The sequence below is a fragment of the Jaculus jaculus genome, chromosome X (assembly GCF_020740685.1).
Source record: "Jaculus jaculus isolate mJacJac1 chromosome X, mJacJac1.mat.Y.cur, whole genome shotgun sequence".
Classification (NCBI taxonomy): domain Eukaryota; kingdom Metazoa; phylum Chordata; class Mammalia; order Rodentia; family Dipodidae; genus Jaculus; species Jaculus jaculus.
The window spans coordinates 7,955,874-7,972,607 of NC_059125.1; positions in this window are offsets into that span (position 1 = coordinate 7,955,874).

Genomic DNA, 16,734 nt, shown 5'->3' on the forward strand with positions numbered 1-16,734 from the left:
TGAGTGTTTTAAAGTTCTCATTGTAGAGATTCTTTATTTCTTTGGTTAGGTTTATTCCAAGGTACTTTATTATTTTTTGATGCAATTGTGAATGGGAGTGATTCTCTGATTTCATCCTCTGTGTGTTTGTTGTTAGCATATATGAAGGCTATTGATTTCTGTGTATTTATATTGTATCTGGCTACATGGCTGTAGGTTTTTATGAGCTCTAACAGGGTCCTTTATGTATAGAATCATGTCATCTGCAAATAATGACAACTTGATCTCTTCCTTCCCAATTTGTATCCCTTTTATGTGTGTCTCTTGCTTTATTGCTATGGCTAAGACTTACCAAACTACATTAAATAAAAGTGGGGACAGTGGACACCCTTGTCTTGTTCCTGATTTTAGTGGAAAAGCTTCCAGTTTTTCCCCATTTTGTAATATGTTGGCTGTAGGCTTGTCATAAATAGCTTTATTATATTGAGATATGTTACTTCTATTCCCAGTCTCTGTAGCACTTTTATCATGAAGGGATGTTGGATTTTGTCAAATGCTTTCTCTGTTTCTAATGAGATGATCATTTGATTTTTGTCCTTCAACCCATTTATATAATGTATTACATTTATAGATTTGCATATGTTGAACCATCCCTGCATCTCTGGGATAAAGCCTGCTTGGTCAGGGTAAATGATCTTTTTGATATACTCTTGTATTCTGTTTACCAATATTTTGTTGAGAAATTTTGCATCTATGTTCATGAGGGAGATTGGTCTGTAATTTTCTTTTATTGTTATATCTTTACCTGGTTTTTGTATCTGGGTGATGCTGGCCTCGTAGAAGGAGTTTGGTAGAATTCCTTCCTTTTCTATTTCCTGGAAAAGCTTAAGAAGCAATGGTGTTAGCTGTTCCTTAAAGGTCTGGCAAAATACAGCAGTGAATCCATCTGGGCCTGGGTTGTTTTAGTTGGGAGAATATTGATAACTGTTCGGATCTCCATGTTTGTTATAGGTATATTTATGTGATTAATCTCATTTTGATTTAATTTAGGTAGGTCATATAAATCAAAGAAATCATCCATTTCTTTCATATTTTCATACTTTGTGGAGTTTATGCTTTTACAGTATGTCCCTATGATTTTTTGAATTTCTCTGGAATCTGTTGTGATGTTACTTTTTCATCTCTGATTTTATTAATTTGTGTCTCTTCTCTCTTTCTTTTGGTCAGATTTGTTAAGGGTTTATCAATCTTGTTTATCCTTTCAAAGAACCAACTCTTTGTTTCATTAATTCATTGGATTTTTTTTCTTTCTATTTCATTAATTTCTGCCCTAATCTTTATTATTTCTTCCCATCTACTGATATTTGGTTTGCCTTGTTCTTCTTTTTCCAACGCTTTAAGGTGAAGCATTAGTTCCTTTACTTGTGACCTTTCTAATTTCTTAATATAGGCACTTAAGGCTATAAGTTTACCTCTTAGAACTGCCTTCATTGTGTCCCAGTGATTTTGATATGTTGTGTTCTCATTATCATTTGACTCTATAATTTTTTTGATTTCCTTCTTAATTTCTTCATTGATCCATTCATCATTTAGTAGTGTATTGTTTAGTTTCCATGATTTTGTGTATGCTCTATAGCCTTTCTTGCTAATGATTTGTAGTTTAATTCCATTGTGGTGAGATAGAATGCAGAGAATTATTTCAATTTTCCTGAATTTGTTAAGATTTACTTTGTGTCCTAATATATGGTTTATTTTAGAGAATGTTCCATGTGCTGCTGAAAAGAATGTATATTCTGCAGCCTTTGGATGAAATGTCCTGTATATATCTGTTCCTTCTATGACCTCATTTAGTCCAGATGCCTCTCTGTTCATTTTTTCCTGGGATGACCTGTCAATTGATGAGAGTGGGGTGTTAATGTCACCCACCATCATTGTGTTTGGTGTTATCTGTGACCTTAGTTCTAATAGTGTTTGTATGATGAATTTGGGAGCCCCCATGTTAGCTGCATATATGTTTAGTATTGGAATGTCCTCCTGTTGGAGTGTGCCCTTAATCAATATAAAGTGAACTTCCTTATCTTTCTTGACTAACGTTGGGCTGAAGTCTACCTTGTCCGATATTAGGATAGCAACCCCTGCTTGTTTCCTAGGCCCATTTAATTGAAACATCATTTTCCAACCTTTCACCCTAAGATAAGGTCTATCCTTTGTAGAAAGGTGAGTTTCTTGGAGGCAACAAAATGTAGGATCCTGCTTCTTAACACAGTCTGCAAAACTATGTCTTTTGGGTGGGGCATTGAGGCCATTGATATTAAGAGATATTATTGAAAGGTGTGTATTTATGTTTGCCTTTTTTCTGTGGTTCTGGTTCTACCTTTGCTTTCTTGTGTTAACTAGTATTTGAATATTGCTTGTTTTTTCCAGGTTCCTTATATGTGCGCTTTTCCTTTTCTTCAGCATGGAGGATTCTATCAAGTATTTTCTATAGAGCTGGTTTTGTCTTCAAGTACTCCTTTAACCTGCTTTTGTCATGGAATGTCCTTATTTCTCCTTCTATTTGAATGGATAGCTTTGCAGGATAAAGTAACCTTGGTTGACAGTTGTTATCTTTCAGAACTTGGAATATATCACTCCAAGCCCTTATGGCTTTTAAAGTTTGTGTTGAGTAATCTGCTGTAATCCTGATGGGCTTGCCTTTGTAGGTAACTTGATTTTTCTCTCTTGTTTTCAATATTTTTTTCTTTTGTTTGTGTGTTTTGTAGTTTGATTATGATATGGCGAGGAGAGGTTCTTTCTAGGTTTTGTCTGGCTGGGGTTCTAAAGGCTTCCTATATCTGCATTGGCATCTCTTTCCCAATTTGGGGGAAGTTTTCTTCTGTGACTTTGTTGAAGACGCCTACTATGCCTTTGGAGTGGAATTCTTCTCCTTCTACTATGCCCTGATTTCTTATATTTGATATTTTCATAGTGTCCCAAATTGCTTGAAATTCCCACTCATACTTTCTATAAGTTTGTCTTTCTCTTTGTTGGACTGCATTATATCTGCTACCTGGTCTTCTAGCTTAGATATTCTGTCCTCTCCTTCATCCATTCTACTGGTGAGATTTTCTACAGAGTTTTTTATTTCATTATCTGTGTTCTTCATTGCTAGTAATTCTGACTGGTTTTTCTTTATTATTTCTATTTCCTTATTTACATCTTGCATTTCCTTCTTTATTTCATGAAATTGGTGTCCTGCATCTTCTTTGATTTCCTCTTTGATTCCTTTGATTTCCTCTTTGATTTCTTTTTGATTCCTTTGATTTGTTCTATGACTTCTTTGAACATATATACAGTCATTCTTTTGAAATCTTTCTCAGGCATTTCCTCTAACTCATTCTCACTGGAGGTCATTTCTCTTTTTTTTATTAGCATTTTCCATGATTATAAAAAAAATATCCCATGGTAATTCCCTCCATAACCCCCCCACACACACACTTTCCCCTTTGAAATTCCATTCTGGAGGTCATTTCTGATGCATTAATACTTTTAGGTGGATTTATATTGTCTTTCTTTTTAGTGTTTCTTGTGTTATAATGTATATAATTTTGCATTAAGTTCATGCTTGGATTTTCTAGCTAGCTGGATATTTTTAGCTGTATGAATTGATTTGATATTATATATCTTCAGGGTGGGAGCTTAAGGTGTTAGATGTGGCACTGAAGACTCTCAGAGTATCTACAAAGGTGTTCCTAGTGGTTGAGTTTCCCTGCTATAGGAGTATTCAAGTAGGCTGAGTGGAATAAAATACAGGTAGATTCTAAAATTTAACTAAACACTGTACACATTCAATCAAAAACAGCACCAAGTATTTATGCAAGAGTAGTTGTTATAACAACCAGATCTTCTATCTACAAAGAGGTTAAGATTTCTGGTCTGTTGAGGGATCCAAGTCAGCTTGTGACCAAGTGAGACCCTTCCCTGGTGCAATCCCAGTTACCTTGGATGATTTTAGTCTCAGTCAAGTTGCTGCTTGGGTTGTTGGGCTGCTGTTCTGATTTTTGGAGCTGGGCACTGGCTTTTCCTGTGGGGCAAACCAAGCCTGGTAACTGTGGCCCTGCAGATCAGCACCCCTGCTGCTGGAACCACTACTGCTGCTGCTGAAGCTGCTGCTGCTGGATCTGTCACCGCTGCTGCTGCTGTTGCTGTAGCTGCCACTGCTGGAGCCACTGCTGCTTCCTCTGAAGCTGCTGCTGCTGGATCTGCCACTGCTGCGCTACTGGATCCTCCGCTGCTGGGGCTGCTACTGCTGGTGCCAGAGCCACTGATGTTGCTGCCGAACTCTGCTCCTGCTTGGGTCCTGCTGTTGGCTGAAGTTGGCGTGGCTGGGTCCCAGGACCGCTGCTCTGTTAGCTGGAGCTGAGCACAGGTCGTGGGGGAGGGGAGGGAGCCACAGCTGCTCTCATTCTCTCACTGTTCCACGTGTTCATCTACCTTGTGATCTGCTCCTCCATTGTTCACTGCCATTCTCCCTTCACATTTCTTGAGTTGCGGAGAGCTCTGGTGTGAGTAGAAGCTCCTCTCACCTGGTTTTTCCTGTGTCTTGAGCCAAGCCCAGTGGCTTTCTGGTGCTCCGCTGCTGCGGTCGCGGTCCTGCTGGGGCCACTTTTGCCGGCCTGTGTGGGCTCTGGATGCTCTGGATCTCTTCTACTTCTCCACTGCCATTTCAATTTCCTATATATCTCATTTTTAGTAAAAGTGTATATTTTGATGATATTTTTTTGGTCTTTTCCCCCGTAGGATGCTTTGGCATGGTACCTACACCTCCATCTTAACTGGAAGTCTAATATGTCTCAATTTAACTGAACTTCAACAGAACCTACATTTTTGAAACTTTTTTCTTTAAAACTAATATCTGCCCAACAATTTGAGGAATAGACTATCTAGAAATGTACTTGTGTATGTTGTTAATTTATCATTTTATGTAGACTTATGCAGCTGTTAATTACCCCTCTAATGAAGTTGATCCAGGAGTTGAAGTTTTTCCAAATGATTGCTTGGTGAATGAAGCTACTCAAGCAATGGAAATGGCCCACACAGGCAAGTACCTAATTTTGCTTATTTATTTTTACCTTTCTAAAAATTTATTTGCTATGCTTTAGTAGTAGCCACTTGAAAAGCAGGCATGTTTCCCTAGTTTCAAAAATAGATGTCATATACTGTAGAGCTTAAAAAAGTAACAGTCAGCAATTAATGGAAAGATAATTCAATTTTGGATGGCCAAACCTGTAATGTTTTGTACAGACAGTTTCTGATTCAGCTATTCTATCTTCCCTTCCAATTTCATTGCTGTTTTGCTTTTTCATAACTCATAAGATAATATTGAGTGTGGCAAACCCTAACCACTATACATAATATCAAATCAATATGATTTGGCAGAATGGTATCAGCAGATTTCTGCAAGAAATTTTACTTTTGAGAAAGTAGTATGGATTGTATCTACCTTGTCTTCTACAATTTAAACATTTACTTAGTTAAATAATAATATATAGTGGTATTTTTTCTGTGATATCATTCACTCTCAAGAATGATAGTAATTACTTAAGACTAGACAAAATCCTCAGTTTTAATTATTGAAAAACATAAGGGTGTGATGGTACATACCTGTAACCTTAGCACTTGGGCGCTGGAGGAACCAGTCTGGACAACATGAGACCCTGTGACTGTGTCTCTGTCACTCTCTCTCTCTCATATACACATGTAGCTTGCAGTGGAACTATACCACCAGGTTTTTGTTATGAATGGTTTTTCTTGAAATTAAAGTTAATGGTATTTTAAATTAAAATAATTGAAATAAAAATAATAATTTTACTAACTTTAACTTTTAACCATGCTTTCTCACTGAGGTAGAAAATGTATGTACTAAATGATAATGTAGTAAGAGTTACTGAGTACATACAGTTTCTTTAGAAGTGAGTGTGTATGTTGGCCAAACTTTGAAAAACCCATTAACAATGAATTTTTTTAAAAGTCTTTAGGTTAAGTAAGTGTCTGTGTTTCAGAAATGTGTGGGTCAAAGCATACAGATGCTGGAGTCCTGTCCCACCCAGAGAACAGAGTGAGAAACTCTCTCGTTGCTCAGGATAAGTACTCAAAGATATAAAAATAGTGTGCAGGATAAAACACGTAGGTGTGGGCTTTGAAGCATCTTTTTCCCCCCCGTGACATATAATTTTGAGCCTATTTACACCATTTAATGGGAATGTTGACTGTTGACTGTAACCCAATGGGAGTGTTCACATTTGGCTGTAACCCAGTAAACCACTGTGTTGAAGTTTTATGCAGTAGTGCTCGAGGCTGATCATATATTAGTATAGTATAGTTTGCATTTAGAGAAGAAACATAGCAAAGCTTATAATGCAGAGTTTATGAGAGCAGACAGGGTTAAAACAATAGTTTGCCCAAATAGTAAAAGAAAATGTTAGAAAGCAGAATCCAATGCATTGATAGTAAGGAACTACTCAGGATAGTAATACAGTTGAACAATGTGGAGAGGACAAAGAAGCAAAGTTGAAGTGGTTGCAAAGAGAAGAGCAGAAAGAAATGGAAGTTTATTTAGAATTAGTGAAGTAGAAGCAAGTGTGAGTGTAAGAATTTAGGAATGATCTGTTTGAATCTTTTACTACCCACCTTGGATCGATCCTTTTTTTTTTTTTTTTTTTTTTTTTTTTTTTTTTTTGTTTGTCTCTACTTTTGTTTTGTTTTGTTTTTCAGGGTAGGGTCTCACTCTGGCCCAGGCTGACCTGGAATTCACTATGTAGTCTCAGGGTGGCCTTGAACTCATGATGATCCATCCTACTACCTCTGCCTCCAAATGCTGGGATTAAAGGCATGTGTCACCATACCCAGTTTCCTATTTCTTACTAGGACTCATTTCACTTGCATTTTTGCAGTGTTTGGTTATGGGGCTAGCGTTTTGCACACGTTAAATACTTGTTTTGTCCCTGAGCTGTCCCCTCATCCTTAAGACTTCTATTTGTGTCAGTGTAAGATGAAGGTGCAGACAATCAAAGGTCTTGGGAACAATGAGTTGCTCAGTCCATTGGATGAGAATATTGTTTGTTCAAGGAAGAGGTTTTTACAGTAACATGTTAACATAGGTAGGCAATTTGGATACCATACATCTTACCCACTTAGAATTATTTAATCCAATAATTTTCAGTATAATTCAGAGTTGTGCAACCCTAACCACTATCAAGTTTAGAATATTTCAGTCACCTCAGATACAATGTCCCTATCGATTAGCAATCAATCCCATTTTCTCGCAAATCCTATAGCCTTAGACAGCCAACAATTTATATATTTAAATGACTTAATTTTCTATACATCTCATATAAATTATACAGTGTTTAGGCTTTTGGTGCCTGGCCTCTTTCTCTTAACATAATATTTTCAAGGTTTACCAGTGTATCATTTCTTTTTAGTTACAACTACACTGCAGTTTGATTATCTATAGACATAGACATTTGGATTGTTTCTGTTGTGGTTATTATGACTAAATGAATATTCATGTACAAATTTATTGTGTGTACATGTATTTTCATTAGAATGAAATTAGAGAAGTATTTGGTAACTATGTTTAACATTTTGAGGAACTGCCAAGATTTATCCAAAATGACCAAATCATTTTACATTGAGAAGCTAGTTTTTAACCACTACTTTGTGTCTCAAAGGAAGAAAAATACCCATTTAAAAAATCTGTGCTGAGAGCTGGTCTTGGTGGTACACATCTTTAATCCTAGTCTCAGGAAGCAGGGGTTAAGAGGATCACCTTGCTGTGAGTTTAAGGCCAGCCTGGGCTAGTGTGAGACCTTACCTCAAAAAAAAATAAATAAATAAAAATAAAAACATCTATGCTCACGGCTGATCAGATGGCTCAGGGGTTAAGGCACTTACCAGGGGTTGGTTCTCCAGTATCCATGTAAAGCCAGGTGCACAAAGTGGCGCATGCATCTGTAGTCCATTTGTAGTGGCTGGAGGCCCTGACATCCTCTGTTCTGTCTGCTTCTTCTCTCTCTCTCACACTCTCCTTTTAAATAAATAAATGAAAAAATCTGTTGGCAGTCTTAGTTGTCTATATCTACACCTGTTTTCATGGTTCAAGCTACTTCAGTATACTAACTATTTCAATGGTAAATCCCACTCCTGTTTTAATTCCAGCTCCCTTTAAATCTTATTTCCTACTTGATGTCTATAAATTAGATCCTTTGACAACTTTCTCTGATTGAACTGAAATGAATTATCACAAGTTACATGATTTAGAAGTCACCCTTAATTGTTTGAGAAATTGATAGAAGCAGACAGAAGTAGAAAGAGAGAGAGAGAATAGGCATGCCAGGGCCACTGCAAACAAACTCCAGGGATTTGTTCCCATTTTGTATCTGGCTTTGCATAGGTACTGGAGAATTGAACCTGGGCCATTGGGTTTTCCAATAAAGTGTTTTTACCCACTGAGCCACATCTCCAGGCCCAGAAGTCACCCTTTTTGATACAGCAACTGAATCTAACTCCTAGGAAAGGCACACAACTAAACTAGCTGTGTAGCAAAGAAAATGCCATCATTTCATTGTACTATCATCTACTACATGTTTACTTAGCTCTGTTTCTCTTCTAAAGGCCTCACTTCCTTTTATCTGCATGTTTATAAGCAAGAGAGGGAAGGAAACACTTTACCATGTACAAGTCACCCTCTGTATCCATAGGTTCTGAGTCCTTGAATTCAGCCAAGTGAACATAGAGATTTTTTTTTTTTACCCTATACAGATATTTTCTTGTCTTTACCTTAACAATACAGTTCAACTCTACCTGTATTAGTTAAAATAGAAGACACACTTGTGACTGCAGGAAGATTGCATAAGTTGTGTGCAAATACTATGTCATTTTCTGTAAAAGGTGTAAAAGGTGGTTTCTGAGAACAGTGCTTCGGAGAAGACAGTTTTTTTTTTTCTTTGTGCTTCTCAAAGGTGTGTCTTCATAGGTTAAGGATAAAGCTTTTAAGTATACAAAATTTAGAGGTTTTCATCTAAAAATGGGATTTCAGTTTGAAGTGGAGTGCTATTTTCAAGCTATAGTTACTAGCTGATACAATTTAGTGAGTAAAAACAGTATATTTAAGAATTGCATACATTTTCTATCATCTGTCATTGGGAAACAACTGTCCAGTCATTAATTAAAAAATACCTAAAATAAGCCGGGTATAGTGGCATATGCCTTTAATCCCAACATTAGGGAGGCAGAGGTAGGAGGATTGCCATGGGTTTGAGGCTACCCTACGACTACATAGAGAATTCCAGATCAGCCTTGGCTAGAGCAAGACCCTACCTTGAAAAAAGATATGTAAAATAATATTCATTCTAACTTGTAAATGATGATGACCTAACTTGTTCATTTCTGTGTTGCTGGGATTTGGTTTTTAATTCAGCTGTTTAATAAAACCTAGCAAGTCTTGGTGCATTTGTTATTGTAAAGTTCAGATTTCCCTCAAAGGATAGCCTTTTTGATTGTGTATAATATCTGCCTTAGGGATTTTATAATTATTTTAGGTCAGTAGCTGTTGCAATATATCTTCAGTGATTTAATATGACTGTTTCTTCTAGGATAAATGAGTGCATCACTTTAGAAGAAGCCGGGCAGTGCTTAAATCTGTTTGATCCTCTGCTAACTTTCTAGTCTCAAGAGAAGTTGCTGGTTCTGAATACTAAGAATGGACTGAAAGGTTTTTCACTATTACAGAAACTTAATTGTAAATTTTGACTAATCGCCCTCCAACTTTCTGTAGAAGTTACATTAAATTGCCTAGTTTTATGTTGAAATTGTTCTTTATTAGATGCTTGATTAGAAATTAGTTCTGTGTTTAATATACACTAGAAAGAATAAAATTGACAGTAAAAAGTAATTTTCAAAGACTTGTGAGACAGTTGATTTATAAGGACTTTTATTGAAATTGGCGTTTTTTTTTTTTAAGAATTTAAAAGCAAGACCTGATTTTTCATAATAAATTTTAACCTGCTTTGAAAGGTCAGAATTTTGATAGCTTGAATCCAAGAGTTTCCCATCTCCAACAAGAACCTGCAAACAGAAAAGTATTTACAGTGTTGTGCTTTGCATTTATTATTTGTCTAAAATTTACCACAAAAGCAGAATTTCAAAGAGTGCATTTTCAATCAGTGGAACTCAGTATTGAGTTAGCCTTATTGAAGTCTTGTCTAAACCCAGGAAAACAAATTTAAATAGCCCAATCTTATATTTTACAAGAAATATCCTGCATCTACTTCCCCCCCCCCCACATATCCTATTAATTTATATGATGCTAACTACAACATCTAAATTTCTGGAAGTAATTTTATTTAATGATTCCTGGACAGACTAACTTTACTATATGTATAAGTTTCTTAGTGAGGTAACAATACCCTCTTTTGAATTTTTTTCTGAAATGCTTAAATTCAATGGTTGACTTAAATTGTGCAAAATACTGGTATAAAATAATGCGGTAAATTTCAATGCCATTTAAAAGTTAGGGTATCTGAAAGAAATTGTCTTCATAAAAGCATTAAAAATACTAGTTATTTGTTGCAGAGTAGAGTTTTTATTGTTTGCTAATCTACTATATTTCTTTTTGTAAAGTATATGTCCAAAACAGTCAAAATAGGTAGTTTTGGCATTTCTAAAATACAAAAGTTGTTTCATAAACATATCCCAAGAATGTGCTGGAGGCAAGTAATGTGTTTTTAGATTAGATGGAAGGTAGCACTGGCACCATACCTTTCCAAGAAACAGTTTATTGGCAGTACTTGACCTGCCAGGGGCATGATTCTTAAAGTGCTTTGTTCAGCCCCTTTCATGCAATATGTAAACTCTGCTCACCCTTAATCTAATGAAGCTGCCATTGTTCATGTCATAGATCCCCACTGGGGTGGGTAATTTTCACCTGCATCTGAAGGGCAGAAGCTATTTAAGGATGGCTAAGAAGACTTTTATACATCAACATTAAAGACTGTCCTGAAAGTCATACTTTATCAGAATCTTCATCCTACTTTTTTGTGATGTTACAATCTTGCATTATCACTCTGCATTTAAATTGGCTGTTTAATACACATGATACCTATATTCTGAAAAGTTGATTGTAATTGTCCCAGTATGACCTTAAGGAAGAGTAAGGGAATAAACGTTGCTGTCTGCTATTTTGTGAATCAGAGTATTTAAGAGTAATGTAGAACTGGGCGTGGTGGCACATGCCTTTAATCCCAGCACTCAGGAGGCAAAGGTAGGAGGATCGCCATGAGTTCAAGGCCACCCTGAGACTACATGGTGAATTCCAGGTCAGCCTGAGCTTGAGTGAGACTCTACCTCAACAACAACAACAACAACAATAATAATGATGCTGATGATGTAGCATGAGGAGTCAAAAGTCCTGAACCTTGCAAAATGAAAGATTAATTTTAAATTTAGACTATGTTCCTTTTATGTACTGTCACTGCATAAATAAATAAAGCTTTTTCTGCAAAGTATTCTTGACCTATTAATGTTGTTTACAGAAGGGATGGAGAATTTTGTGGATAGTGTGTGTGGGAGTTTGAGTGGATGAACTCCACCCCCAATATATTCAGGATTTTATATTCCATATTGTAATTTAGCTCTGCAGCCTCCTGGCTGGAGGTGTCACTGTGGGCGTTACTTAGGGTCCAGCCCTAAGGCGGATCTGAATTGCAACCTAATATGCAAAGTGCCTGAGTTCTGACTGGGGTTCCTGAATGTGCTTGCTTGTGGTGGCTTTTGCCTGCTCTCTCTCCCTCCTGCTCTCCTCCTCCCCTTTCTCCTAGTCTCTTCTCCCCTGTCTCCACCCCTCTCTCCCTCCCTTCTTTGGTCTTGTAAGAAGGGGCCATCTATTTCTGCCATTAAGGAACTTCCCTTGATCTGTAATCTTCAAATAAGTTCTCTTCTTCTATAGCTGTGCCTGGTTTGTAAATTCATCTCAGCCACCTGAGGCTGTTTGCTACAGAGTGTTACTAGGTCCTTGAGATTCAAATCCTTGAGATTCAAAGGTATAAATATTGCTTGATTTACTAAACTGACAACAATATTTTGGCACATTTTTGTTAGTGTATAATACCTTCATTAGGGATTTTATAATTCTTTTATGTCAGTAGCTGTTGCAATATATCTTCAGTGATTTAATATGACTGTTTCTTCTAGGATAAATGAGTGCGTCACTTTAGAAGAAGCCGGGCAGTTCTTAAATCTGTTTGATCCTCGGCTAACTTTCTAGTCTCAAGAGAAGTTGCTGGTTCTGAATACTAAGAGACTGAAAGGTTTTTCACTATTACAGAAACTTAATTCTAAAGTTTGACTAATCACACTCCAACTTTCTGTAAAAGTGTCATTAAATTGCCTAATTTTATGTTGACGTTGTTCTTTATGAGATGCTTGATTAGAAACTAGTTCTGTTTTTAACATATAGTAGAAAGAAAAAAATTGAAGTTAAAAAAAACAATTTTCAAAGACTTGAAAAACAGTTGAAAGTAATATGATTTATAAGGACTTTTATTGAAATTGACGTTTTTAAAGAATTTAAAAGCAAAACTTGATTTTTCGTAATAAATTTTAACCTGCTTTGAAAGGTCAGAATTTTGATAGCTTGAATCCAAGAATTTCCCATCTCCAACAAGAACCTACAAACAGAAAAGTATTTACAGTGTTGTGCTTTGCATTTATTATTTGTCTAAAATTTACCACAAAAGCAGAATTTCAAAGACTGCATTTTTAATCAGTGGAACTCAGTATTGAGTTAGCTTGAAGTCTTGTCTAAACCCAGAAAAACAAATTTTAAACAGTCCAATCTTAGATTTTATATGAAATATTCTTTATCTAGTATACACACACACACACACACACACACACACACACACACGTATATCCTATTTATTTGGTGTGATGCTAACTAGGATATCTAAACTTCTGTATTTTTTTAAAAGAATCTTGGATAGACTAACTTTCCTATATGTATAAGCTTCTTAGTGAAATAACAATACCCTCTTTTGAATTTTTTTTTCTGAAATGCTTAAATTCAATGGCTGACTTAAATTGTGCAAAATGCTGGTATTAAATAGTGCTGAAAATTTCTATGTCACTTAAAAGTTAGAGTGTCTGAAAGAAATTGTTTTTGAGCTGGGCGTGGTGGCGCACGCCTTTAATCCCAGCACTTGGGAGGCAGAGGTAGGAGGATCGCCATGAGTTCAAGGCCACCCTGAGATGACAGAGTGAATTCCAGGTCAGCCTGGACCAGAGTGAGACCCTACCTCGAAAAACCAAAAAAAAAAAAAAAAAAAAAAAGAAATTGTTTTTGAAAAAGAATTAAAAATACTATTTATTTGTTGCAGAGTAGATGTTTTATTGTTTCCTAATTTGTTATATTTCTTTTTGTGAACTATATGTCCCAAACAGTAAAAATAGGTAGTTTTGGCATTTCTAAAATACAAAAGTTGTTTCACAAACATACACCAAGAATATGCTGGAAGCAGGTAATGTGGTTTTAGATTAGATGGAAGGTAGCGGTGGCACCATACCTTTCCAAGAAACAGTTTATTGGCAGTATTTGACCTGCCAGGGGCATGACTCTTAAAGTGCCATGTTTGGCCCCTTTCCTGGAACATGGATAGACTGCTCACCTTTAATCTAATGAAACTGCCATTGTTTATGTCATCACTGCCCACTGGGGTTGGTAATTTTCATCCTGCATCTGAAGGGCAGAAGCTATTTAAGGACAGCTAAGAAGACTTTTATACATTAACATTAAAGAATGCCCTGTAGCAGGGCTTGGCAGTGTACACCTTTTATCCCAGCACTTGGGAGGCAGAGGTAGGAGGATTGCCATGAGTTCAAGGCCACCCTGAAACTACATAGTGAATTCCAAGTCAGCCTGAGCTAGAGTGAGAGCCTACTGCGAAAAACAAAACAAAACAAAGAATTTCCTAAAAGCCATAATTTATCAGAATCTCTGTACTATGTTTTTATTGTGTTCCAAACTTACATTATCACTCTGCATTTAAATTGGCTGCTTACTACACATGATACCTAAATTATGAAAAATCAATTGTAATTGTCCCAGTATGACCTTAAGGAAAAGTAAGGGAATAAACGTTGCTGTCTGCTATTTTGTGAAGCAGAGTATTTAAGAGTAATGTAGAATGAGGAGACAAAAGTCCTGAACCATGCAGAATGGAAGATTAATTTTAAATGCCGACTATGTTCCTATTATATACTGTCATTGCATAAACAGATAAAGCTTTTTCTGCAAAGTATTCTTGACCTATTAATGTTGTTTACAGAAGGGATGGAGAATTTTGTGGATAGTGTGTGTGGGAGTTGGAATGGATGAACCCCCACCCCCAATATATTCAGGATTTTATATTCAATATTTTAATTTAGCACTGCAGCCTCCTGGCTGGAGGTGTCACTGTGGGTGTTACTTAGGGTCCAGCCGTAAGGCGGATCTGAATTGCAACCTAATATGCAAAGTGCCTGAGTTCTGACTGGGGTTCCTGAATGTGCTTGCTTGTGGTGGCTTTTGCCTGCTCTCTCTCCCTCCTGCTCTCCTCCTCCCCTTTCTCCTAGTCTCTTCTCCCCTGTCTCCACCCCTCTCTCCCTCCCTTCTTTGGTCTTGTAAGAAGGGGCCAACTATTTCTGCCATTAAGGAACTTCCCTTGATCTGTGATCTTCAAATAAGTTCTCTTCTTCTATAACTCTACCTCGGTTGTAAGTTCATCTCAGCCACCTGAGGCTGTTTGCTACAGAGTGTTACTAAGTACAGATCCTTGAGATTCAAAGGTATAAATATTGCTCAATTTATTAAATTGACAATATTTTGGTACATTTTGTTACTTAGTCTTGTAAGAAATTGCTTATACATCTACATAAAAATATGCAGATGTGCACACATGTTATTTTATGAGAAAAACTCTACTGAGCTGAACAGGTTTATTTAGGTTACTGCAGTGCACTAACAGAAGACATAGGAGGATAATTAGAGAAGACAGTACATCTGATTCCAGTCCCAACTCCTTGACCAAGGCTGACCCTCTACATACTTTTGAGGCACACTTTGGACCTAAGACCTATGACTCTTCCTTTATTTGGGGGTATTGTAATTACCCTGAAGTATCTTTGATCTTTCATACTACATTTGCTTCTCATAAGAATCTGTCAAGAAAACTAGTATTCACCACCTTTCCCCTTTCTAGTCCCAGTAATTCTGAGTTCTGTAAATTGAGGCTATGGGCAAACAAATACTCCCTTCCACACACCTGTGTAATATTTCATTAGTTTGTAAGCTTTTGTTCACTCACCCATTAAAACGAAAATAGTACCTCCAAGCTTCCAAAAGATATTAGAGTGGCATTAGAATCAGCAGATTAAATGTTGGTAAGTGTATGGCAGCTGAAATCAGTAATTCTTAACTGTGTGTCTATGTACACATGCACATACACATGCATACGTGTACACACATAAGAACATACACATTCACTATACAGAAAATTTGGTTACCCCTGGCAAAGTTGCATATGCTGTCATATAAAGTAGACTACATATATCATAAGATTTGCTTTACATCTGCTTTGTGGCAATGGAAGCATATCTGCCATTGTGTAGTACCAAGATTCTCAAAACAAAACCAAGTCTTGAGGGCTGGAGAGATGGCTCAGCAGTGCTCAGAAGTACTTGCTTGCAAAGCCTAACTGCTGGCCTGGATTTGATTCCCCAGCACCCACATAAACCCAGATGAAAAAAGTGGCATTTGCAGGGGCAGGAGGCCCTGACCCACTCATTCTCCCTCCCCTCAAGTAATTTTTTAAAAGACCAAACCCTTAGGATTAAAAATTCCATATTTAGCTTTGTTCACAGAAAATTAAATATAGAGCAAAATCAAAATTCCAGATAAATTGGCCAGATAATTTTATTTGAACATTTTGTTTGCAATGATTGTCTCTGTGCGAATAGCACACTTAAGTGTAAGACAGAGTTGTCACCTTCTGTTGCAGTCCCTTTCACATTGCTGGTAGAAATCACCTAGCCAAGAGCAGCTTCTAGGAAGAAAAGGTTTATTTTGCCTTTCAGGTTTGAGTGGAAGCTCCACATGGCAGGGGAAAACGATGGCAATAGCAGAAGGTGAACATCACCCCCTGACCAGCATCAGGTGGACAATAACAACAGCAGAGTGTGCCAAACACTGGCCAGGGGAAACTGGCTTTAACACCCATAAGCCCACCCCCAACAATACACTCTCTCCAGGAGGCATTAATTCCCAAATCTCCATCAGCTGGGGATCTAGAATTCAGAACACTTAAGTTTATGGGGGACACCTGAATCAAACAACCACATTCCACCCCTAATCCCCATAAACTGATATCCATACATGATATAAAATACAATGCATTCAGTACAACTCTAAGAGACCGCATTTTTTTTATCAATTCCAATGATGTTCATACATCCCCATATTCCAAGATCTTCTAACTGAGCCATAATACCAAAATATCCTCAAAAAAACTCATAATGGTACAGAATAAATACTCACACTACAAAAGACAGCATTGGGCATAGCAAAGAAATATTAAACCAATACAATATTTTTTTTTTAAAGAGGAGTTTAGTGGTTTTTTTTTTAATTAATTTGAGAGCGACAGACACAGAGAGAAAGACAGATAGAGGGGAGAGAGAGAG